At 32.8% G+C, this 26,208-nt stretch overlaps 1 protein-coding gene across 8 annotated transcripts in view; it reads right to left on the bottom strand.

The window, feature by feature from the left end:
- The window catches only part of MBD5 (methyl-CpG binding domain protein 5), a 439,324-nt gene that overhangs the window by 411,705 nt on the left and 1,411 nt on the right, over positions 1-26,208 (bottom strand). The gene's annotated exons all lie outside the window — the stretch shown is intronic.

Here is a 26,208-nt window from a genome sequence, read left to right as displayed (position 1 = left end):
AGGGACTTTAATCAAGAGTAGTGACATAATTAGACTTATGTCTGAGAACAACTAACTTCAGTGAAGACAGAATATGGAATAGAGAAGGCCAAAGGCAGATGCATTAGCTAAAGAGACTATTTACTATCATTGCCTAGACAAGGAATGAGCTAAAGCAACAGAAATAAGCATAACGTGAAGATAGAACTGAACAGACTTAGGTGTTAGGAAGGAGACAAATTCTATATAGGAGTTACTGACTAGCTGACTATGGAGGTAAAGCAAGGGATAGCAGAGGATTGTGACATTTCTAATTTGGGACCTGGGGGGAACAGAATGACACTATCCTAGAGAGTAAATATAAGCAGAAGAGACATTTGTGAGAGATGTTAGTGAGTTTAATCACAGAAATGCTGATTGAGAAGGACCTTTGGGACACAACGTTAACCACTTAATCTAGGACCTAATCATATGTTGTTGAATTAATTTGATGTGTTTATGTAGACTTCTCAACCAATGCTAAAATTTGTGCAGATCTTGGATTTTACTTCCTTCACATCACTCACATATAAAGACTTCATTAAAACAACAATAAAAACAAACCCCCTGGTGAACTGATTTGATTTGTGTGGACCATGAGTCTGTACATAAATCTAGACACAATTTTATTATCTATTATAGGGTTAAGAAAAATCATCAAAATTTCTAGATTGCTATACACAAAGAATCCTAATATACTTTGTAAAATGAAGGCAATTAAGAAAGAAAAAAGATAACATTTCTATACATTTACTAGTAGCTAGAGGATATTTTCACCTGTAACTCCTGGTTTATCTGCTCTTTATCCTGGAATAATTATTATCCAGCCTACTTGAGAAAATGACGCGATCCAAGTTCAGTCTTTTATTCACTAGTCACGAGGACTATGGTGTCAGATATTGGCACTTTCAGATAATGTATGGCCTTCAGCAAATTAAAAAGTGGATCCTTAGCTTAAAACTGCAGAAGAGGATAACAAGGCCTATCTCATAAATAAGAATTAAATGCTATATGTAAAAGTGTCTGTAATTATTTCTGATATATAATAAGTAGGCAAGTTAATAGTTTTCCTTCATGAGTTCTTCATGAATGGAGAGAAAAATCTGTATTTTTTTTTAAATATTGTTTTTAATATAAGACTTTGGATATTATATTTTAAAGTCATCTTCAAAGTTAGTAACGTATACTGGTTAAAATGTCAAATACTGAGGAGTGCCTGGATTGCTCAGTCAATTGAGCATCCAACTTCAGCTCAGGTCATGGTCTCCGCTTCAGATCCTGTGTTTCCCTCTCTCTCTGCCCCTCCACCGCACATGTGGTGCTCTCTCTCTCTCTTTCTCCCTCTCTCTCTCTCTCTCTCTCACACACACACACACACACACACACACAAACAAAATGGAAAAAAAAAGTCAAACACTGATATTAAGCCTAGATTAAAGTTTATTAGTCATATGACCTTAATGGAGTTAGTTCAAATATGCTTTCTTATCTATAAAATGGGAATAAGGGAGCTTGGGTGGCTCAGTCGGTTAAGCGTCTGACTTCGGTCCAGGTCATGATCTCACAGCTCATGGGTTTGAGCCCCGCGTCAGGGTCTGTGCTGACAGCTGAGAGACTGGAGCCTGCTTCAGATTCTGTGTCTCCCTCTCTCTCTGCCCCTCCCCTGCTCATGTTCTGACATTCTCTCTCCCTCAAAAATAAATAAACATTTAAAAAAATTTAAAAATATAAAATGGGAATAAAAACTTTACTTACTTTGAAGGTGACTGTGTGTATTTGGTGACTGTGTGTATTAAAAGGCATACTGCACATAAACAATGTTATTATTATGTACCAGTTTGTATGTTAATCCAAACATTAGCTGCTATTATAACTATAAACACTGTAATCCATTTAGTCAAATATAAAAATATATGTCATTCTTACTGAAGAAATAAAACAACATACACATATGTGTATGTATACATGCATGTGTGTGTGCTCCCATGCATGTGAGGAAATGAAAGGGAACCAAGAAATTAAATTCAATACACTGAAAAAGATACCATAAAAAGTTGTATGTTGTAGGAAAACATAAATAAACTTTTAGTCAGAAATAAGATGCAGTGATAAAATTATTAACTAAATTTTAATCCTTGTAGAATAACTATCTAAACTGTCATTTTTATGTAAATTTGGATGATCACAGGAAACATGGAAAAAATTTATAGGGTATTTTCATGTATTTTCCAGAAATAAGGACCTTAGGAATAACAGATTTTACATTGATAATATTTAACTCTAATCTGCTTTTAAGAAAGAAATACACAGATGGGCATTTACAGGTCTTTTTATTTTATCAATAAATAATGTAACAATAGCACAAATATTTTTCCCACACAGAAATGATATTTCTGACTTACCACTGATCACCTTATAAGTTTTTTTCCTCTTAGCAATAAAGATCCTTCACTGAGCTATTTATATTATTTTATCTGGACTCTCTTGACTCCCAACAACATGTTTGATATGAAAATTGACTAAAATACATTTTATAATCCGTAACTAGGGAATTCTTTCTTCTGTGTTTAAACAAAAAGTCCTAAGAGTACTGGATTCATAACCCATCTCTCAGTGCCATGGTGAAAAAGTGTTTATGCATTAATACTAAATAGTTCAGCAACATGGGCATACTAGCTCATTAATCCAGATTTAATCATTTGAAATGAGATAACGGCATGTCCCTATTAGTCTAAAGTTCAACCCTGAATTTATCTATGAAGGAAACCAGCAAAAATAAATTAAGACCATAATAAGATTTAGAAGGAAATGTTTCTCCAATTTTACATACTATTTTCAAGCAGTCTTTAAACTGTTTTAGCAGCATTGATTTACATACTGCTACTTAATATGTGCATTACAAATAAGGCTGATTCATTCAGATATAGAGATGATTCTTCTTGGAAAGAGTTATATCACTATATACATCTGAAGTAAAGATGAATGTATTTTTAAACAATTGCAAAAGTCACTGGATTACCTCAATTATTCTGATTTAGCAGTACTCTCAAGTAGCTATCATTGGAAATCCTAGTCTAATGTCTATTAAACATTTGAGTAACTGCAGATATATTTTAAGAGCAAATATGTATATTTTGCTAAGACTAAAATAAGTCTTAAAGTCTTAATAAAAAATTTCATTAATTTGTATTATACGTACCTACAGACCCAGGGGCTAAAATGTTTATTACTCATAACTTATTTCTTTCAATTTAAATGAGTAACCCAGTACAAACAACTGCGGTGTTTTACAATCCTCATGCTCATTAATGTCACCGATTTGATATTTTGTAGCTAGGTTAAGAATTTAGTAGGTAATGCATTAGGTATTTATCCAAAGGATAAAAATACACAGATTTGAGGGGGTTACATGCACCCCAATGTTTATCAATAATAGTCATTATCAATAATAGTCAAAGGATGGAGAAAGTCCAAATGTCCATTGATTGATGAGTGGATAAAGATATGGTGTGTGTATAAACACACACAGGAATATTATTCAACCATCAAAAAGAATGAAATCTTGCCATTTGCAATGACACGATTGGAGCTAGAGTGTATTATGCTCAGTGAAGTAAGTCAGAGAAAAACAAATACCATATGATTCCACTCATACATGGAATTTAAGAAACAAATGAACATATGGGAGGCGGGGGGAAGAGAGAAAGGGAAACAAACTATAAGAGACTCTTGAAGACAGAGAACAACTGAGGGTTGATGGAGGGAGGTGGGTGGGAGATGAGCTAGATGGGCGATGGTTGTTAAGGAGGGCACTTGTTACGAGGGGCACTGGGTGTTGTATGTAAATGATATACCACTGAATTCTACTCCTGAAACCAACACTACACTGTATGTTAACTAAGTAGAATTTAAATAAAAATCTGAAAAACAAAATTTAGTAGGTAATGTATTGTAAGTCAAGTATCATAGAAAACCTTGTTCCTTGGCCAAGGGCAGAAATGGCATAATACATAAAACTCTAGAGAAGTAATTCTCAAACTTTAGCAGTAGGCAGAAGAATCCTGTAGGAATGCTTGTTAAAATGCAGATTCCACAGCCCAACTCACTGGAAATTCTAATACAGTAAGTTTGGGGTACACTGTGTAGTTTAATACGTAACTCAGGGGACTCTGAAGCAGGTGATCTAGGCGGCCATTAGTCTTCAAAAGGTTAAAAAATTCCCTGGTACATAAAGAAGGCCATAAAGGATTTTTCATTGACACTCTCCCTTAAAGGTCCAATACTTTTATTTATTTTTTAATGATTATTTTTGAGAGAGAGAGAGACAGGCAGAGACAAAGCACAAGCAGGGAAGGGGCCGAGAGATAGGGAGACACAACATCTGAAGCAGGCTCCAGGCTCTGAGCTGTCAGCAAAGAGCCCAACACGGGGTTCCAACTCATGAACCACGAGATCATAACCTGAGCCAAAGTTGAAAGTTTAACAGACTGAGCCACCTAGGCATCCCAAGAGTCCAATACTTTTATCAGATTCTCAAACAGAGCCAAGACCCAAAACAGGGCAAAAGCCACATTGCCTTTGGTAGCCCTGAAGCCCCAGTAAAACAATCCCTGACCAGCAATGGGATTCCGACAACTTGTAAGATTTCTTCTAGTCTGGTTTTCTTTACCTTTTTTTTATACTTAGAGGCAGTCACCCTGTAATTTTTATAAAATTACCAAATGCTAGTATAGAAACTTTATCAACATCACGTTTCTTTCCAAGAGACTTTGAGATCTGCAACTTCTCTTATTTACAGTTTGGTTTTTGAGTGTTTCTGTGGGGGCTCTTTCCTCACCTTCCTAAGTTTGTTAAAATAAAGTAACTACATTACTCTTTATTTAATGTGGATTTTAGAGGAACTGCAGTTTAAAAAAAAATAATGTAATGTGACTTGATAATGTAAAAGTTTAAAAATTGTCCTTGTTTTTGAGAGGCTAACTAGCTTCAGATATTCAATGGCATTATTTAAAGAGAAAAAAAAAGGCTCTTTGGCCTTTAACTTGAAGTTCCCTATAGTTTACTCATAGCTGTGAGAAATGTTCTATCTTTAGGTCATAAACCCCTTTTCTTCCTCATAGAGGCATATACTTCTCACCAGTTATGTAAAGGAAGACTTAACTTTAAAGTGTTATTCAGGCACTAAAAACAAATGGTAGGAAAAATTGCCAAGAAAGGGTATAGAGAGATGTACAATCACTGAATTCTTAGTGTAGCAGTGCCTTGTTCATCAGCATGTTTAGTTATTCTAAAGACTATTATGTAGGAAAAAGGAAGAAAATGTTTTTTTCTGAACCATGGTAACATCTATCTAATAGCTCTTATTATAATAGTGTTTACTATTTCTATCCCCATAGATTCTTATAAAAAAGAAATTCGGCATTTTTAAAAAAGAATACTATATGCTAATCACTTATCTGCAACTTGACTGCTCATCTGAGGCTGAGTAGTGAACAGTATTTTTGTACATCTTTTATGTATTTGTTCACAATGAAAGATAAGGAGCAAATCAGGAAATGAGCCATCTCCCTTAGGTGGCCAGAGCTTTTCTATCCTTTCCCTTTCTCTCCGAGTAAAAACAGTTAAAGACACATTTAACTTGTTAAGACTACTCTATTCTGTCAGAAGATGCCAATGTGTACGCTTCCTTCACCTCTATTTAAGGAAAAAAATCCATTCCCCTAAAGGAATTTCAAGTACAAGCCAACAGGTATTGAAAGTTTTTTGTTTATGCTTTTGGAGTGGGAAGGTTGAAGGAAAGCAGAAGAAAGGCAGTGGAGACAAGGAGACAAGGAAGAATCTTCTTTTGCCTCAGTAATCAATTTCTGCATCAAAACATGTGTAACCTTACTTGATTTAGAGTAACAGGGTGGCAACTGTGTAAGATATGCCTGAGTGCATGAGTACACTGGGACAAGGGGGAGCACTGTTACAGAGGATAGCCTGTTAATGCCCAGTTCTCATCTTTCTCCCTAAGAAAGACTGTACATTATGGCATGGGGTAGCTTTTTTGGAGGTCCACTGCAAGGCACTTCAGGACATGAATGGCTATATAATTGGCTATTTTTAACTATTACTTTCTGGGACTTCTAAACTCACTTCAATTTCACCTAATTGAAAAAAGTCCCCTCTCCCTTTTTTTTTTTAATTTTTTTTTAATGTTTATATTTGAGAGAGAGAGAGAGAGAGAGAGAGCGAGCAGGGGAGAGGCAGAAAGAGACAGAGACAGAATCTGAAGCAGGATTCAGGCTCCAAGCTGTCAGCACAGAGCCCAATACAAGGCTGAAACTCAGGAGCCGTGAGATCACGACCTGAGTGGAAGTCAGACACTCAACCAACTGAGCCACCCGGGCAAGAAAGCCCCTCTCCTAATTCTCCCCTGGGCTGAGCAAGGATGAGTGCTCTCAGCTATCCTGCTCTAGTCTAAGCAACCAGAGCTGAGAATCTAGAAGCCACTCTCACAGGAATCTTCATCACATTCTATTATCAGTTACAAAACAAGTTAGAGTCCAGATTCTGCAGTGCCATCAGCCTTCCAGCAACCTGTGATCCTGGTGTTTAAGGATCTCTCAAGTGAAAGGCATGAAAATGTTAACCCAGCAGACCTTAGCCCTAGAACAATAATTCTCAACACTGGCTGCACTTTAGCATCATCTGAGAAACTTTAAAAAATAATAATAATACAAGAATCCTCATCTTCAGATATTCTGATTTAAACTTTATGGCTGGTCTTTGATGATTTTAATGTGTATCCATTAGAAATACTACCTTACATCTAGGAGGAAGAAGTGTGCAAAAACAAACAAAAAGTATTGCTTTGACATGTCAAATTGTTAAGAATGAGATAAGCAATTAATAAATAGTGGATGTATACATATGATAAAGATTAAAATGTGTTATAAAATCTGATACTAGTGTTTGGAGAAACAAAATAGAAAAAAACAGCTGTATTAAAAAACACTATTATTATCATTTATAGCAATTATATATTATATTTGCCTAATTATGAACTTCAACAATGACTCTAAACACCATTAAATGTATAAACCATGTTAGTTTTCATTAATTAGATTACAGAAATACAGAAACAGAATCAGAGGACTAGATACTCTGTGCATACACCATATGTTCACATTTAGTGGACATGAACTTCTTTATAATTTAAAATAATTAAGGAAGATATTACTTATCAGTAGGGTGCTCTGATTAAATACTGTACTAGACAATAGCCCAGTATTATAGACCACTGGATTCCGTTTTGCTAAATGAGGAGCAATAGCACATACACAAACTATCAAACATTTTGAAACATAACGAACAGGCCAGTGCTTTTGTGCTTAATTGATACTCACACAATAATGTCATCTTTATACATAAAACTCATTATTCTATGTATTATTTTCATTTGGACTGTAAAAACTACTTTCAAAGATAACAAAATTAAAGAATATACAGTAGTACTCAAAATGAATATATTCAGAAATTAGATTCAAACAGAGTTTCTATATGCAGAATACCTTTTCATTAGCTTATGATTAAAATTTCAGAAATGTTTTACCCTCACTTCTGATTACTATTCAAGCAGCAGTGGCTTCTGACATTTCAGCACTGAGTTTTCTTCTATCTCTTTTAGTTAGCCCAGGGTAGGAAGTGATTTTAAAAACACTTATGTGCATCAGAAGAGCTTTCTATTTAAAGGAATTCTTCAGTGAAACCTTTTTCATCATTTACTTTACAGTCTTTATAGGTTCAATTTTTCATGTAACAAATTTATTAAAATTTGGCATAATAAAGTGAATACAGTATGTGTCCCTAAGGGACAAAAAGCACAAATATATACCCCCCAAAATATAAAACATACAGGAAACATTATGCTGTAACTATAAATAATGTAATAATATGAAGTAAATACTTTAAAAAGTTTCCTATAAATCAAAATATCTTCATATCATTATTATCTGGAAGAAAGATATAGTATTACTATTTCTGAGATGACAGATCTAAGGTTGTAAAGCAGAATATATGTTTTTAACTTCCAGCTATTTTATCTGTCGTCTGTTGCACCACCTTTCTCCTTTACCATATGCATTGTAGGTGGGATGCTTCATGTTGTTACTATGTCTAGCTTTGCAGAATCAACTTTCAAACTCTTTTATTTACTTCTCAAATGTGATCCTATAATTGTGCTTTATTGTCCCCAAGTCAAAGTAAGTTACTAGGATTTGTAGTTTTTCTATTTAATATCCTTAAAGAAAAATTCAAACTTATTTAAGCTATAACATCAAAAATACAGAAATTACAATGGAAACAAAGATGAAATCACATAACTTTCTTACAAATCCTTGTAATTTATCTATTAGTTTATTCAAAACTTTATTTGTAATTGGAATATCCTTTATAATTTATTATGAAGCCTTTCTTATCAGATACACCCAGGACTAGTGTATACAAACAGGATTTCAAACCAGTATTAATCAAAAGTATCCCAGGAAAAATTGTGTCTTTAATCTTTTAGCATCCCATTTTTCTTTTTACCCAGCAAAGTACACTGTAGCTTAGCAAATTCAAGATAATTAAAGTAAACAACTTTCTTTACTGAGAAAAAACCCAGAATAAGCCCCTGAAAAGTTATAGTGGACAAGAGCCTCAAGAACCATACAACCAACATAATGGTTTACAGGGGCACAGAACTCCCTTTTAAAAATTTTGTACAAATATGGATGTAGTGTAAAAAACTATTTAGTAAATGTTAAAGGAAAACCAAAGGAAATTTAAAGAAATTCAAATAAAGTAAAAACAAGCACAAAGAAATAAATAAATTTAAGAAGTACAATTTCTCAAAATACATAAACTATGTTCAAGTCCAAAGTGTCTGGTTCAAATTTTTAGGTACCTTGCCTTACTTTCTTCTCTTTCAGCTTCCTGTTTTAATCCAAGTGGCAAATATAAAAAGTCCAGGAGGCAGGGGACCTCAGTCCTAGATACACCACTTGCTATATGGCCTTGGATATACCATTCACCTTTTCTAGTAACAGATTTCTATTTCTTCATCAGTAAAACTAAAACACTGAAAATTACAAGCTTTTATTATTATCATCTCGAAATGTCTGTCTTACAACTCAACTTGTATCTCTATTCTCTAACTACCTGAAACACTTGTTTAGTCTTTGTAATGTGGATCACTCTTGAGCATCTTGGTCCCTGTCTGTCTTATTTATTGCTGAGTAACTAACTCATAGCAAGTAATCAGTATTTGTAGAGCAAGTAACTGAATGAATGAATGGAATTTATGCTTCTCTATACCACTATGAAAAACCCAAGATTATTTCTTGACTCCTAGGTCTCTCTTTACCTAACTACATATATAATAAGAATCAACACAACAATCCATGTTTTCTCTCTCTTTGAGAAAAATTCCTGCTTAGAAAAATACTACTATTCCCTTGAGTTAGAATTTGATGTCCCTTAGCCACTGTTAGCCTAAAATGTCCACAATAATCTCATGTAAAGAGATTAATTATTTTCACAAGACAGAACTTAAAAAAAAAAAAAAAGACTTAGACATAACTTGATTTTTTTAGCAGAAACATAAAAGTGGTTTAATGGCATCAGAATTTGCAAAATAAAGTAACTTGAGTTTTCAAACTAGGTTGTCAGTTGATTAGGATTCCTGAGTCTATGCCCCCAATCATCAGAATGAATATATCAAAGTACCAGAGAGAGAGAGCAAGTGTGTGCACAAGCATTTTATAGAAGTTGTTTACAAAATATAAACATTATTTCATGTGGAAAGTAGCAAGGTCGTTGCCTTTCCGTTAATTATCTTCCTATTTTAAATACATATGAAATTGTATTTGTTTAATTTTCTATAATGAAAGTGACATTTTTGTAAAAATCCCCATAAATGTTAGCAAATTATTAGATTGGAATACTAAACTTTAAGTTTTGTTATTTTTAAAAAGAAAATTCATAATAAATTATTGTACACAATAATCCTACCTCCTAAGCAACTATGAACAATAATTACAAACTTGAAATTAGATACTATTATACTACTTGTCTAAGAAATCATTTACAATTCTCTCTCAAAGAGATGGTTCTGAGTCTTTTGGTCTTAATCTTACTATTTTCTGTATCCCAACCAGGCTGTTTATCACTTTCTTAATGCTGAATTATAAACACCACATAATATTTTAAACAACTAAAGAACAACTTTTTAATGTTTCTCTCATGTGTCTTTACAGAAACATACTGTTCTTATAATCCTACTACTTTTCAAAAGCTAATTGTACAATAATTTACTCTTTGAAATTGGAATTACTTTTCACAGAAATGAAATATTAACAATGATGGTTAAGTTTCTAGGATGGCTTGGAAAACTACATTGAGCCCATAATATATAGTATGACATACTGACAATATGAGAAACAGCGAAGGAGTTTTTTAATTAGTTCATGGCGGGGGCGGGGGGGGGGGGAGCCATTGATACCTTTAAAAAAATACTCGATCCTTAAATATCCAAAGAGAAAGCTTTAATCTAATCCCATTTATTTTTTTCTTATTTTATTTAAATTTTTACTTATTTATTTTTGAAAGAGACAGAGCAAAAGCAGAAGAGGGGCAGAAAGAGGGAGACACAGAATCTGAAGCAGGCTCCAGGCTCTGAGCTATCAGCAGGTAGCCCAAGGCGGCTAGACTCAAACCCATGAACCACAAGACCATGACTTGAGGTGAAGTGGGACGCTTAACCAACTAAGCCACTCAGTCGCCCCATTAATCCCATTTAAAACATTATTTTCATACAAGTTTTCAGTGAATAAAACTTAAAAGGACACATCCACAGAAACACAAGCCAATAAAATTTTTGAAGAACAGAGTAATATAACTTTAACATTTATTTTGCCAACGAATAGGTGTGTTGTTTGAATACTTAATAAAGAGCAGACATAGCTGGATCAAAATACTGGCACATGAAATATTCTGAATTCTAATTTAGTCTTTTTTTTTTTTTTTAATTTTTTTTTCAATGTTTTTATTTATTTTTGGGACAGAGAGAGACAGAGCATGAACGGGGGAGGGGCAGAGAGAGAGGGAGACACAGAATCGGAAACAGGCTCCAGGCTCTGAGCCATCAGCCCAGAGCCTGACGCGGGGCTCGAACTCACGGACCGCGAGATTGTGACCTGGCTGAAGTCGGACGCTTAACCGACTGCGCCACCCAGGCGCCCCCTAATTTAGTCTTTCTACTAACTTTTCTACTGCCATGCTTTAAAAAGTATGAACTTTCTGTATGTCTCTGTTTCTTTATGGGAAACAATGAGGAGGTTTTTCCCACTATGTTTCAACAATAAGATAAAAAATTTAAAAATAATGTAAAGAATTTGGAAAATACAAAATCCTAAATAAAAGTCTGACATAGTTTTCAAGGAACTGTAAATTAAACTGAATTTGTTTTATTCTGCAAATGAAAAATTACCAAGTTAGACACTCACCATATTTAAGCCATCAGTTTTTCAATATATAATTGCTAGAACAGTTAATGTTTTTAACAGTAGTGCCAGGCATTTTTAAAGATATATCTACATATATATGTGTGTGTGTATATATACATATATACATATATATGTATATATACACACACACATATACATATATATACACACACACATATATATATACACATACATACATATACAAATGTACACACACACACACACACACACACACACACACACACACGCACACACATATATATTACATACCCTGATCTTATTAAACAATCCTGAGGTGGGCATAATTATTACACCTATTTTACTAACGATGAAACTGAGGCAGATAGGAAATGGTAGAATAAGGATTTGAATCCAGACAGACTGGCTCTCGAGTCCAAGCTCTTAACTTTTTAAAAATATTGCCTATTGTTTTTTAATTAAAAAAAAATTTTTTTTTGAGAGAAAGAGAGTGCAAGTAGGGGAGAGGGGCAGAGGGAGAGACAGAATCTTAAGCAGGCTCGCTCCATGCTCAACGAGAAGCCTGACATGAGGCTCGATCCCACAACCCTGGGATCATGACCTGAGTTAAAATCAAAAGTCAGATGCTCAACTGACTGAACCACACACATCCCCTAATACTGCCTTAAGTTTGATGTGGAGAAACTAGACAAAGAAAAGTAACCTATTTATATATTATTTCACTTAATAGAATTACCAAAAGCACTGCTGTAAGCTAGGAATAGAATATTTACATTAATGAACTATGATCAATTCTTCAAATTTCTCTAATACCTGAGCCCAGCAGTATTTATAGGTACCCATTTTATTAGCTGAGCGCAGGAAAGCAAAAGTAAAGAGGAGATTAGGTCCTCATGGGTAGAATTTCAGGGAAAGTTTTAAAGTATTTTTAGGAGTAATGGATAAATTTTTTAAAAAGAGGAGAAAAAATTAAATTCATAATTTCACAAAGATTCTGAAATGTGGTTATTACTAATAATAGAAGCAAAGAAAGAAAAGGAAAGGAAATTAAATTTTAGTGAATGTCCACAACATGCTATGACTTCATATGCACTCTATTATTTGATAATCATAACTGTGTGAGAATGGAGTCACTATGCTAATTTTACAGATAATCCCCCAAGTTCAGAACCTTAACAGCTCACCAAAGGCTACATACTATACACTCAGTATGTGGAGCCAGTGCTCAAACTGAGGACTGCTTCTGAAGCTCTAAAAGTTGCTACATATTAAAAAAAAAAAAAAAAAAAAAAGTATGGTTATCACTGATCATCTGTGAATAGTACTATAGTTGTACTATATAGCTTTTTGGTATATCTCAAATTCTGGAATTGTGATACCTCCAACTTTGTTCTTCTTTCTCAAGATTGTTTTAGCTATTCAGAAGTGTTTGTGTGGTTCCATACAAATTTTAGTATTATTTGTTCTAGGTTAAAAATGCTGTTGGTATTTTGATAGGGATTGAACTGAATCTGTAAATTGCTTGTGGTAGGATGGACATTTTAACAATATTATTTCTTCTAATCCCTGAGCATGGGATATCTTTCCATTTGTTGTTTCATCTTTTTTTTTTTTTTTCTTTTTAGAGGGGAGAGAGAGAAAGAGTGAATGAATGCACGCAGGAGAGGGGCAGAGGAAGAGAGAATCTTAAGCAGGCTCCATACCCAGCATGGAGCCTGACACGGGGATCGATCTCACAATCATGAAATGATGATTTGAGCGGAAACCACACTTAACCCAACAAGCCACCCAGGCACCCCTGTGTCATCTTCAATTTCTTTCATCAGTGTTTTATAGTTTACAGAGTACAGGTCTTTCACCTACTTGGTTAAGTTTATCCCCAAGTATTTTATTCTTTCTGGTGTATTGTAGATGGAACTATTTTCTTAATTTCTCTTTCGGCTACTTCATTATTAGTATATAGAAATGTGACTATTTCCACGTATGAAACAAATAAGTCACAGGAATAATAGGTGCAGAAGAGGGAATATAGTCAGTGGTATTGTAATAGTGTTGCATGGTGACAGATGGCAGTTACACTTGTGGTGAGCACAGCACAACATACAAAGTTATTGAATCAATGTTATCTACCTAAAACTAATATAATGTGTGTCAACTATACTCAAATAAAAAATTAAATAGTTCATTCCAAATATAAAATATACAGAGAAACATACTATTGAATATTTAATTTTAAGCATAAATTTCCCAACCTTTCTTTTCCAAAGCTATAGGTTTGTAACAGTTTAAAGTGCTATTTGTCTCACTTTTACATTCTTAACAGACTTTTTTGTATTGGTGCTTATAAGCAGTGCATTATATGAAGAATATACTTCTGAATGTTTTTTCTGGTCGTTAAGAGGATTAAATAAGATAATGTATGTAAAACACTTAGCAAAGTGAATGGCAAAAAGTAAGCACTTGATACATGTTAGTGATTTACTACTGCAGTAAAAAATCCTACCCAGCATTCTTTAATCATAATCATATTTTTCTTTGAGAAAGAGAGTGCACATCAGGGAGGGGCAGAGCAAGAGGGAGAGAGGATCCTAAGCAGGCTACATGCCCAGCACACAGCCTGGTGTGGGGCTTATCCTCAGAACTGTGAGTTCATGACCTGAGCCGAAACAGTCAGATGCTTAACCGAAGTCACACAGGTGCCCCATAATCTTACTTTCTAAACTTAATTTGATAAAGGAACTTTGGTGGGGGTGTGTCATACCTATTAACTTATCACAGAACTAGGGATCTCTGGAACACACTTTGATAGAAAAACAGGAAGGTGTAAATGTAAAACATAGAACATATCAATCCCTAAACAATTCCCAAGTGATTCCTCATTTCTGTTTAAAAAGTACCTTGACCCGTCCGAATTATTAAATTAATTTGGTAAATTATCTTTTCAAACACAGTAAGCTTCCCAAACACTTATGGTCTATGAATCATCAGTGGTCAGCTAGACACTGCATGAAAAATAAACCAACGTTACTGATACCGTCTCATTAAGAATGCTTTATCAATTAGTTAAAAGACAAATAAGTGAATAAATAACACAAACTCAATTCTGTAGTTCTTAATTTTAGATGTTAACTTGCTTTAAAACCGTGGTTTGCCATTTCTGAAAACGCCAGAAAGTGAAGTTCAAGATCACCAGATGGATGACGCACTGGCAGAATTCACCAACCAATAGTAACGTGATACAACTTGTCCCTTCAGTAAATGCTTATATATATTTACCTCATCCTTACCATTTAACACATCTTTGCCATATTTTGGTCTTATACTAACTAAAGTGACTTAATCTATTTTTATAATGTTCTTAGTATTTGGGATATTTCTTGAACTTTTAGTTATTAATTACATGGTTTCTTACTTAACACAGACAGAAACCAGGGTTAAAAGAGGCTTAAAATTTAAAGATCAACATGAAGATATTTTATCAGCAATATAAATTAAATGGAAAATAACAATTAAAAATTAAATTTCTTCAACTTTGTCTTTAAGCTACAACTTCAATTGAGATACATCAATATTTTCAAAGCTAATATTGAGGCCTAAAATAGTTAATGCAACTTAATAATTTATAATTAATTCTGACTGTACAAATTATTCTAAAAATTAACAAAATAAAGTTGGCATTGTACTGTGATTAGTAATTCTACTTTTCTTAAGGGAATTAAAAAAAATTTATATTCTAATAACATCAACACAAATATGCCCTAGATTTGCGACATTCTGTTTGTGAATATGATGTCTTCTACTCTGTTTGTCTTGGTTTGCTACAGATATCACATTATATGTTCAGGTGCCAGTTAAAGGTCTTCTCAAGATGTCCCACTGAATGTGTCCCTCACAATCATTTGCTATGATATCCTCTATCAGCCTACTATACTTGCAGACTTTTTCTTTTTCTTATTTATAACTCAATCACACCCTGGATATTCTCTTGAATACATACAAACATCAATTTTAATACCCTTTCTTCCTTTTCTTTTCTAACCTCTACCTAGTTATGTTTAGGGCATGATGTTATGTTCACTACTTTCCATTGTTATCTGTGTTAAAGAGGTTTTATAAGACCTGACTACTATAATCATAATTCCATGAGAAAAAGCATTGAGTTTTAAACTGAAATAAAAGTGAACTCTTATAAAACAACCCTTTTATATGTGGTAGTAAATTTTTGCATTGAAAATAAAGAATATTAGTCTAAGTATGAATATTAATCATAAGGAAAAGAACACATTGGCCTACATCTTGCAGTTTGGTTCCTACATTAATCCCTAGCCATCACCTTTTCCTATGCACTTTCTAGTTCTTGAAACTTCTGTCGTTCTGACCTTCATTTAATGTTAGGTACTATGCTCCTTCCCCCTCAGTACCGTTTTACATACTATTCCTTCCTTTCAGAAAACTTTTCTCTCTCTTGATCAAGTTAACTAATTTATCAAGATTTCAGTTAACTAAGCACTTCCTCCAAAAAACCAAAAACCAAAACTAACTTCCCTTGATCCCATTGATTGGTTAAATTATCCTTCTAAGAGCCTCATATTAAATCCCATGTACCTCTCTACAGCATTTGGAATAGTTCCAACCCTGCATTCATTTATACAATTATTTGATTACTATCTTTACTCTTTAGGATAAGTTCAAAAGAGCAAGACCTATGTCTATTTTTGGTCACTATTCCAGAACACATAATTGATGTCAACATATATTGGCTGAAGAAAGACACTGGCAAGGCTCTGGTAAAAAAAAAAAAAAAAAAAAGAGAGAGAGATAAGGAATACTGAGTACTTAAAATGACCCCTACATAAGAGAAAAATCACTGACTTCTCAGATGAAAACAAAATGCACAGCCATATTTGATAGAACTCTTTAAAACTGACATTTTTCAGGAGAAAAAAAAAAGTTCAATTTGTGATGGTACAGATAGGTGGATTGGTAACTGACATGAGGCAGCCAGATGGAAATAAATTATGCCAGATGCAAATAAAACTCAAGTAAATGGAGAAAATATAAGCTATATCTTCTTGTTATTTTTAGAATTTATATGTAAGATTTACAGTTTTAATTATATACTAATTACTATTGATCCTAGGGACCAACTTGGGTATTAATTTTAATTATGAAAAGAAAAAGAACCTCAGCTAATATCCTTGAATAAAATTTTCTTATTTTTTTAAATTTCTTTTTAAACTTTTTTTTTTAATGTTTATTTTTGAGAAAGAGCAAGCAGGGGAGGGGCAGAGAGATAGAGAGGGGGTACAGAGCACCCAAAGCAGGCTCCACGCTGACAGCAGTGAGCCCGATGTGGGGCTTGAATTCACAAAATGCGAGATCATGACCTGAGGTGAAGTGGGACGCTCAACCAACTGAGTCACACAGGCGCCCTCAAATTTTCCTGTTTTAACTACATAGCATTTGATTTCTAACTCTTTCAGAATATATTTGCTTTGGGATCCTGACAAATTTTCCAGTCATAACTATAAAGAACTATTCACTTCCTTATGTTTTATGTAAGTTATTTTTTCCCTATTTCTTTTCTGACCTGCATTCTTGGAAATGAAGTGTTAAAAACATAAATGCAAGGTATATTATTTCTAACGTCTGTCTTAATTTACCAAGTTATTTTGAATTTTAATCCTAGCTTTCAAACTACTAAAAATAAGCTCCCCTAACCTCATATCGCATTGGAAGCTTTGTCTTAACTTGAATTACTCTCCTGAGCCAACCTATGATTTCTCCTCTACCTAAACTCTGATTAACTCATGTCCTCCCAAGAAGCCCACTGTGATTAACTCTACAGAATTCTAATTGTTTCTTTACTCTGCGTATTTTCATACTCAGTTTGATGTTATTTTACAAAAGCTCCTGAAGTGTTTTTCAAGTACATATTCCAGTCACTTAAAAAAAAAAAAAAAAGACTTAAAGTTAAAAACTTGTTTTATCTTTGTCTTCTATTCAAACCAGTACCTGAATACAGAAAAATTATAAAAATGTTAAGTGACTATGCCATCTGTATTTTGAATGAGGATATAATAATTTGGAGCACTGATTAAAATAATAAGAGTTTATCTTAGGTCCACCACATATTCTATCTGATCTCAGACTGAAACTGTCTTATCATCACCACTTTATGACTGACATTCTTTACCACCAGTTCCCCAGTTGATATTTTCCCAAGTTCGTGAGAAATTCATTTAGCAATAAGAAGCAAAGTATTTTAAAGTCAGGATAGATCATATTCATTGTTCCTCCCTCAATTGACAATGCTTTTCACCCTGTTAGATAAGATTAGATCAGTCTAACAGACCTTATTCTGTATCGAGCTATGATGATTGTTAGCCAATACTCAATTCTCTTCAAGGTATTCAAGGGGATATATTCATGTGATGATTAGGGGATGGGACTGCAATTTTCCTGGGTCATTCTTTTTCTCATTCCTTTATACATAAATATTTCTTTCCATTATAAAATTACTACATGAATATAAACTATTGTTAAAAATAAACCCAAGTAAAGTATGCAAAACTGTAAGAGTTCTTAATTTTCTACCATCCCACATACTTTCTCTAAACCAAGGATATAATCTGCTACATATTTTCCAAATCTTTTCTTAATATATTTACATAAACATAAGGCATATATTTTATGCAATTTTTATTTTATAAATATATGTACATATGGTATAAAATATGTATTATATGCATGTAAATATAAATTCTTATATTTATTCTGTTTGGGCAATTTTTTACATAAATGGGATCATACTGTACACATCATTTTGTGCCCTGTTTTCAGTTTAGCTTATCTTAGAGATCTTTCCATATTTTTTAGCTTACAAATCCAAATTTTGCATGGCTGTTGTTAGTTCTTTTTACTTTTTTATTATTATATTTTTTACTTTAGAGATGGTGAGCATTGAGTGGAAGAGAAAGGCAGAAGGAGACAGAGAGGGGGAGGGAGAGAGAGAGAAAGCAAGAGAGAGAGAGGGAGAGAGAGAGAGGGAGAGAGAGAATCTTAAGCAGGCTCCATGCTCAGTGCAGAGCCTGATGCGGGGCTCATTCCCATGACCCCGCGATCATGACTTGAGGCAAAATCAACAGATGCTCAATCAACTGAGCCACCCAGGCTCTCTGATTGTTGTTAGTTCTTATCCTCAAACACTCTAGGTAGTATTTTTTAACTTTCTTGTAAAATTTCAAAATAAATGAATCCTTTCTTTCAGTGCCAGGAAAATGTGTAATGTAGATTTTTCCATTGTAATGTATTTTAATTAAAAGCATTATAGCAAGTATTCATTGAATTTAATATGATTTTTCATCTTTCCTAAAATGTTTAAGCCTCCTATAAACTTGTTTTAATAAAAAATATATGTATGTACATAAAGAATGTATAAATTTAGTAATCAAGGTCTAAAATTAGTAAAAACTAAAATTTATTCTTATAAAAAGAGAAAGCAAAATAACAGCAAATTTGCCTAGTCATTACAAAATTAAACACATACACACATAATTCATTTTCTAAATCAATGAGGTAGAATGAGCAAAAACAGTGAAGCTGCTGAAGAAATGTTTTTAAAGAATTCTTAAAAGTTTTCAAAAGAAAAAAATTTAAATACTTTACCAACATACTTAGAACATAGAAACCACAAACAGCAGAGCAGCAGACCAGAAAAGCAACATAAGATTAAATTAAAATCTGTACTATGCGGGTCTAGTCTCCTCACATACACAAAACACTGGAGTAATATGACTGTTACTTTTGTTTTCTATTACGCAACATATCGCTACTTTCTTCAAACTGGAAACCTGAGTTGAATCAATTAGCTAACAAACATCTACTATCAAATTTATTAATTAAAAAAAAAAAAACAACTAAAAACTAAACTGGCCATTTAAATAAGATATACAATAATAGAAGCTGTTTGGTTTCATTATCAAAAGAAACTGCTAAAGAAAATGCTTTACTACTGGTAGAAAATAAACTTCATCTTTAGACTTCTATGAAAGAATTAATGCTAATACCATCTAAAATGAAAAAAGTATTCACAAGGAATGGCATAATTTAGGAAGGCCTATGGCTACACAAAATCATTGCCATCATTAGTGGTGATTTTGTAGCTGGTATAAGCTTTCTGATATATAGTGAACTGAACACTGCAGCTTTAATTGAAGTTTGAATGTTATAAACAGTTAGATGTCTGGCTCTGGCCTGCATTCTAATACCATCAGCAGAACAGAGATGGGAAGTATAAACAAACCTTTTAACTAGATTACAGTCTCTAAAATGGCCAAGAAATCCTTCAGCAAAAACTCGTGTGACAAATGTGGAAGAAGGAAAATGATTTTGGAATAATGCTAAAAAATAGCCTCTATAGTTCTGTCATTACTGCAACATGTATTTGACTTTCTAAATATTTTGATGTTGCTTAATATTCATTCATTAATGATACACTTTACATTTGACTTTCCAAATAAATAAAAATCCTTTCTAACTTACATAGCTGCTCTTTTTTAGATCAGTAATCCCAAGTAAGGAAAGTTATTTAAAAATCAATACGTTTCTTTTGTTGGATGTGGAATACTTCCCTCCTCCAACATTAGTGACTGTATATATACAGCCAAGATTATTATTTTTAGATAGTAGTAACATTAAGATTGTATAAACTAAGTTAATTAATGATCAACAGATCAGTAGAACATGTCTGGACTCAACGTATATAGAAAAAGATGGCTTTGGATGCAAGGATAAATCTAATTTTGCATTCAGTCAACCTGAAGAAACAAACTTCCATGAGTTAGACACTAAATTAAAAAAAAAAAGGGGGGGGCAGCACAAGAATGTAAATTTTAACACTAGCCCCATACAGAAATGTTTCCTCTCATTGCCTGAATGTTGGTTGGTTGGCAAAGAACTCAGTGAAGCATGGATGTGCAAAAATTTTTCACCACTGCAAGGCTGGTGACTGATTTATGTAACTCATTTTAGTCCTTTAACATAATATGTTCTAATAAATTATTCAATGACACAAAATTTAATTACAAGTTCTCTAAGAAAAGGTTATATAGGTCAACTGAAATAGGACTCAAGTTAGAATTAGTCACCTACAACTTTGAATGAAGTGTATGCTTTACACCAGTATGATGTCATTAGTGATTTTCTTTTCCATTATGTCCAACTACATTAGAAGATATGTCTTTAATAGATGTTAAGCCTGGTTCTCACCTTGTCTTTCTGAAAAATTCTGAGTCATTCCAACTTTTGAAATTTTACATGATATAGAAGTACCTCAAACAGAAACAATGACAAGTAAGAATCTTTACTTTTAATCTTTATATTTAGGTATTACCTTTGGGTAATATAGGTACCTTTGGGTACCTATATTTAGGTATTACCTCTTAAGAATTACCTTTGGGTTATCTAAGGAAATTACTGGAGACCAATGATTTATTCTATCTGACCAATTACTTAGATTGTTCTTAAAAACAATAAAACTAATTTGGTATAAAATTTCCTTTCTGAAGTATAATAGATAACAGAGAATAGTTCCTCAGCATTTAAAATATTTTGAAATTCTACAGGACATAATGCATTGGCATAATTGCTTATAGAATGATATCAGCGACTTATGCATATAGGATGAATGTGTATCTACTTAGGATAAATATGAAAATTACTTGATTAGTAATTTTTACAAATTACTCTTTTCTCCTAGAAGCAAAGAATGTAAAAATCAACTCTAGTTAGCTAGATCAAAAAGTATTTTAATTCAGTAGCTGCTTTAAAGAATAATAATTTAGGAATCTGGAAAAACCAACAAGTTGTCCATTCTTATACTAAAAATATTTCTGAATTTAAATAGTACTAAAAAGAATACATTAAACTTAATTCTATATGTGTAATGTGGTAATTATGAAAATCTTTTAAGATACAGGATCCAGAAGATATGTGTATATAAACACTCAAGCATTAGACAATATAAAGTCTCCTCTATTTCGAGGTTTTCCATTATCAACATTTACATTACAATGTTTATAGTAAATATTCACTGGGTCACAAATTGTTGGAACTTTCAAACTTCATGTAACAAAATGCTAAATGTAACTCATGCAAGAGAAAGGAAGTTCAATATGTAGAAAGCCTAAATGTAATTTTTGCCATACAAAGAGAAGATTGACTTTACGTTTACAGCTGACCCTTGAACAATGAGAGTGCTGACCTCTGCGCAGTTGAAAATCCAGTATAATTTCTATCTCCCCTAAAAGTTAACTACCAAAAGCCTACTGTTGACCAGAAGCCTTAACCAATAACATAAACAGTCAATTAACACACATTTTGTATGTTACATGTATTATATATTGTATTCTTATAATAAAGCTAGAGGAAAAAAGTTAAGAAAATCATAAGGAAGAAAAAAATACTTACAGTGCTATAAAAAATTTGCATGTAAGTGGACGAACAGTTCAAACCTGTGTTGTTCAAGGGTCAAGTGTATTTTACTTCAAGTTGCACACTGATCTGTATCTATGCTCCTTATAAAGAATTGGATTTTTTTAATTGTTTTTCTGTCCTTGTAAACTTTTAGAAATTTTCCATCACTCCATCAATAAGCTACTGGGGCAATGATTTTACTGATGTTTACCAGAGAAATCACTGACTGATAAAAGTTACTGTGTCTGTATTCTAAATTAAAAAGTTATGAATTTACTGAGATTGAATATTTTGCTGCTATATGTAAAATGCTGTTTTGTCAGTAATGGGTTTCCCCATTTGTAACATGGGAACAATGTTCAAAATTCATAGGATGAGTGTTTTGTTAGATTTGTCACAGTATTAGATACTTATAATAAATGGTAATTATGATTAGTACTAAAATAAAAGTTAAGAATGACTTTGAAAGAGATCAGATTGACCTTCAGGAATCTATTTACCTGCACAAGATACTGTACCAGCAAGGGAGCCCAAGCCCCTCCTCCTTCCAAATTGTGAATCAATATTACTCTAAGAGGTACAGTTGAAGAAGGACAAAGAAAATCCAGGAAATCTCTCTCTAATCTTTAAATTACATACGAAAGCCATGATAGGAACCAAGATAGTATTCTTTGGTTTTGAAACATCCATTAACTAAGAAATTAATAACTCATTTTACTGAAGTTACATAACATAGGATTAATAATTGCAACTAACCAATTTAGAGGTAGAACTGGAAAGTTTCTAATGAGGATCTTGGAGGAATTTATCTAGTACACAATAAAAATTCCAAAACTCCTGAACAGTATATACCATAATTATTCCATGATAAATAAATTATACTGTTAGCTTAAACTACAGAAAATAACTAAATGATCAAAATGAAAATGATGTACCATGTATTCCAATGAACCATGAAAGATAACCTGGTATATGAAATGTAAGAAAAGAAGTTACTTTTGAGAAAAAAAAAGTTTAAGTTTGGAGAGTTTGGGTTTTGTTTTTTGTTTTGGAATAATTTTATAAGAGATACTTCAATAAACAATGTTGATAATCTTCAAATAAAAGTATGTATCAATAAAATACTAGTAATGATGGTCACATAGACTATTTTTATGGTCTAAAATTAGTGAATTATATACAGAATAGAAAGCCCCAGAATACAGTATTAAGTGGAAAATTTTTCATTATATATTTCTATTTTAATAAAATACAGCAAAATCCTTCTTAAACATGCATTTTTCCACCTAACAGTATCCATTTATTTAGTTAATATAAAATTTATTTAGAAACATCAAAATAAAGTTATGACCAATATACTTGTGGAATACAATTAAAATACCTCTTCACATTAAACTGTAGGGACCATCCTTGTTTCTCAGATGCCTAGCACAGTGCCTGACAGACAGTAGATGCTCAAAAGATGTTTAATGAATACCTAAGTACAATCTGTTTTGCACATACATTCAAAATCCAGACAAGTTTGCAAAGGTACATAAGTTGGACATAGGCTTTCTGGCTGACTTCATGGGGTCCCACTGATGACTAGGAGTAAATCTTCATATCCATAGAAAACTGGAAAGTTGATAAGTGTCTGGGTAAGGACCAAAAAAACAAAGTCAGGGAAACATGTCACCTAAGTAACAGTTGCTTTATAGAGCTGGTAAAAGTGGCCTAATCATTCTAGTAACCTATCGCACTAGTCTCTCAATGAAATGAAATTTAAGTGTATCTTGAATATTTGCTAGGATATTTTTAATAGGAATTTTTTGAAATCTCTCACTAAAAATAAATTACTTTTGTCAAATTGTATCCTGTACAGGATTAGAGGGAATATGTTTTTACTTTCTATGAGTACTATATTATTAACAGGATTTAATTTGGCTAATAGAAAAAGTGAAGCTACAGTAAAAATAAAGAAAAAAAATTCATAGTAATGAAGAAATTGTAGCAGGGAGGAGAGGAAAGGAAAAAGGAAGAAAGGAAAGGAACCCCACATATGGGAGTAAAGAAATTCAAATATGCCTAACTCTAATACCAATTATGGCAATTAATCAGTAGGGCCTACTGTGCACCGGACACTGTACCGTGAGGGATGTAAATCTTAAGATACAAATCTTTAGTCTTAAGTGGTTCACAAAGCAAGACTAGCAGGTAAATGTTTATAATACAATATGGGTCATTATTATATATATGTCTCTAATCCAAGCGTAAAAAGCATATTTACTGATTAATTAGAAGTGCAGAGAAAACATAAGCATCAAGGGAAACAAATAATTCTCAAAATAGTAACTATCCACAATGAGAGAAATCAGTACCTTTTAAATCAACAAATTATTGAATTATAAATAGACAAAATTTTGGCTTAAAGCTATTTACCTAAATATTCTTAGGATAACACGCCTCCACATAAAATCCTTAAGTGCTATAGACAAAATTGTGAATGACAGTTTCATTTCCAACAAAAGAAAATGAGGTCGTGTAGCACAGGAAATGTTAAGAGACCTAAGTTCTCTGGTCCATGCTCTGCCCACTTACAGGCCTTGGAACCTAGGTAAGTTCCACAAACTCTCTGAACTTCAGCAAAATGGAAAACGAAGAGTTGGATAAAGTGACCTCCAAGATGTCACTTAGATGAAAATTACAATCTTAAATTATGTCTTAATATTTAAAAAATAAGCTAGAATAAAAAAGGTTTTTTAAACATAAATCGTTATCCAACTCAGAGGAAGTCTAGAAATCTCAAATTATACAGGGTTAGCCAGGGAGTGGTGAGATAAAGGAATGTTTTCAAAAGAAAAGCAGACATATATTAAGTAAAGGTATTATACTCAAGACTGTAAATTTTCACTCAGCTGCCGACGGGGCAACCACCATCCAATTATCTGCACAATTTGCCTTATTTAAAATTGATTTCTTCACTAAGTTCTACTTTCTCCCTCTTATGTTAAGGTTGCTGAGGTATTAGAGTGAGGACAAGAAATCCTAGGTGGACCTGGAATATTAGTATTGATGTTGGGAGAAAAACTTGAACTTGACACAGATTTCTGCTGAAATGCACCAATTACACCTTAGAGAAAGGTAAGAAATTGTTCAAATTTATAACAGAAAGGAAGGAAATAAGGCCATATTGTTTATTGCTACAGAGCTTTTTTCCTGTGTCTAAATGTCTACTCTTGTACACATTAATGAAAATTTACAGAACAAGTTTCTACATTTGCAATGCTTTTCTGCCACTAAAATATAAGCTTATTATATTTTGGCTTTGCCATAAAAAAATAAAAATTAAAAGTATTATCCTGTTTTATAATATTTATGTCAAATATCCATCTAGATTTATTTTTCTTCAATCCTTTCTATTTGATCAAATTGCTGTTTTCATATTATCAGTCTGATCATAAAATTGCTGTTTTACAGAAGAATATTTTTTGCTGACATAAATTACGGGATCAGAGATACCAATGCAGTTACAAAAAAGGGTGTGTGTATGTGTGTGTGTGTGTGTGTGTGTGTGTGTGTGTGTGACAGAGAGAGAGAGAGAATATATGAATGTGTGCATCCATCTTCAAGGAAAGGATAAAGAAATGTATGTATGAAACAAAATAACACTTTCCAATGTAAGCTCTAGTAAAAGGCCTATATTGGAAACATACTTTCTACCATTTGTGAAATAAAATACAGCACTGAAATCGAAAGCCACAGTGATTTTTATGAAGACTGTTATTCTATAAACCTAAACCTGAATTTATCTTTCATTTATGTCTAAACTACAGTGAATATACTAACTACAACTTCATGATTTGACTCATGAAAATATATTTTTGAAATTTGTCTCCTTTCACATATAGTGAGCAATTTGGTTCAGTACCCCAAGAGATGAAAAACTCATCTCAATTTACAACAGTAAATAAATAATTCAGTTAAAATTGAAAGTGGTACCAATCCAGCAAACTATTGATGGAGAGGTTTGGCCTTCCATGAAGCCAGAACAACATAAAGTTTTCAATGGGGATTACTTGTTCAGACAAGTTACAAAGATAAGAAAAATATCCAGATTAATTACAAAATAGCTAATATTCTCATCTTGTGGAAAATATCAAGAACCTGTGTAAGGAGAGACAATACTAGTGGTATTGAAACTTTAAGCATTTTAAGCTTTGAACTT

The sequence above is a fragment of the Puma concolor genome, chromosome C1, assembly GCF_028749965.1.
Source record: "Puma concolor isolate L17-30 chromosome C1, mPumCon1.1.hap2, whole genome shotgun sequence".
NCBI lineage: Eukaryota > Metazoa > Chordata > Mammalia > Carnivora > Felidae > Puma > Puma concolor.
This window is presented reverse-complemented; position numbering and strand designations above follow the sequence as displayed.